General features: G+C 50.1%; 1 pseudogene; it reads left to right on the top strand.

The window, feature by feature from the left end:
* The first annotated feature begins 793 nt into the window (after nt 1-793).
* Nucleotides 794-1,846, top strand: LOC105738854 (annotated as a pseudogene).

Here is a 1,846-nt window from a genome sequence, read left to right as displayed (position 1 = left end):
CACACCTACTCAACAAGCAATTCTCAAGCCTGTCCTGCGCCTCTATGGTGGCTCTGTGCTTGGAGCTCCAGTGAGCCCACCAGAAGCATGCTATTATCCCTGCCCTCCTGGAACTTACATTCTGAAAAGAAAGCAAACTCATCATCCATGACACTGAGGACAAGGCCAGGCAGGAGGCACCACAGCCAATCTACAAGGACTTAGGAAGGAAGCAGTCTCTGCAGCCTGTTTCTTGTGATCCAGGAAGACCAGAATTCTTCCTCAGCAACTTCCATCTCTCCTTGCCACAGTGTGTCCCAAGCACACAAGTGATGCCATCATTCCCGGCTGGTTCTTCTCTCCCTGTTAAGCCCGACTTGGGCTTTCCCAGGCTCCTTGGATCAAAGATTCTTTAAATACTTTCTCTTCCTCTAAATCAAGAGTCTTCTTTTAACCTTTCTTGTTTTGTCTCTGGCTGTCACTCTTTTTCCCCTGTGTATACTACACCTACTTCTCCTCCTAATCTTTTACTGAGCAAGGAACATCACAAGTAAACAAGTATCTTGTAAGTTTACATTTCACACACATAAGGCCAAGAGCTCCCTGAGGACAAAGATTGTCTTGTTCAACTGTGTAGTTCCCACAACACCTGGCTTAGTACTTATCTGTGCCCCAAAGGAACACATACATGAAGAAGTGGGCTTTCATCACAAATTCCTCAGTGTCTCCAACAGGAATAGGCTTTTTAAAACTGATCATTTTGTTCTAACAGTCTCTGATCCCCACTCTTGGTGCCGGCCCAGGGCCAAAGCTAATGGGTGAGGATGGAAATACAAGCACCTTCAACATCTCCTGCACCAACTTCTTCCTGGTGGGTTTCCCTGGACTTCGAGAGTGGTGGCTCCTCCTAGTCCTGCCTCTTGTCTTCCTCTATGTGACCATCATCTCTGCCAATGCCCTGGTCATCCACACGGTGGTTGCCCGGCAAAATCTGCATCAGCCTACGCATATGCTCATCTCTGTGCTCCTGGCTGTCAACATTCGTGCTGCCACAGCCGTGATGCCTAAAAGCTGGAGGGCTTTGTATATTATGCTAACCCCATATCGCTGCATGGCCGCCTGGCCTAGGTGTTCTTTATCTACTTCACCTTCCTCCTGGACTACAACCTCCTCTGGCCATGGCCCTGGACTGCTACGTGGCCATCTGCCACCCACTCTGCTATTCTGACCTGATGACCTCCCAGCTGCTGGGACTGCTGGCATTCTTGCCTTGACACAGAGCCTGGGAGTGGCAGTGCCCTTGGTGGTACTAACTGCAAAAGCCCGATTCTGCCGGACAGCAGTGATTCGACACTTCACCTGTGAGTACATTGCACTGCTGAGCGTAGCTTGTGGAGATCTGACCTTCAACAACTGGCTGGGGCTGGCTATGTGGTTGGTCACTGTAACCTCTGATCTAGCCCTGCTGGGGACCTTCTACACCCACACCATCTATGCTGCCTTCCAGATCTCTTCTTGGGGAGCCCAAGCCAAGGCCTTACACACGTGTGGCTCCCACTTACTGGTAATCCTCTCCATCTACCTCTCTGGTCTTTTCACTTCCATCACCTTCTGAGTAGCCAAGACTGTGTCCCAGGATGTCCAGAATCTACTCAGTGCCATATACTTGCTGCTTCCAGGAGCCTTGAATCCTGTCATTTATGGGGTGAGGACTAGGGAGATCCAGCAACATGTAGAAAAGATGCTCTGTGGAAAGAAAACAGCCCAGAAGGCTGGGGAGAAGCCAAAGAGGCTGCAGAACATGAGACTGGAAACTGCCAGGGTGAGGGACTTTACTAACTTGGGAAGTTGGGGCTATGATCTCTGA

Source organism: Nomascus leucogenys, chromosome 15 (genome assembly GCF_006542625.1).
Source record: "Nomascus leucogenys isolate Asia chromosome 15, Asia_NLE_v1, whole genome shotgun sequence".
Lineage (NCBI taxonomy): Eukaryota > Metazoa > Chordata > Mammalia > Primates > Hylobatidae > Nomascus > Nomascus leucogenys.
This window is presented reverse-complemented; position numbering and strand designations above follow the sequence as displayed.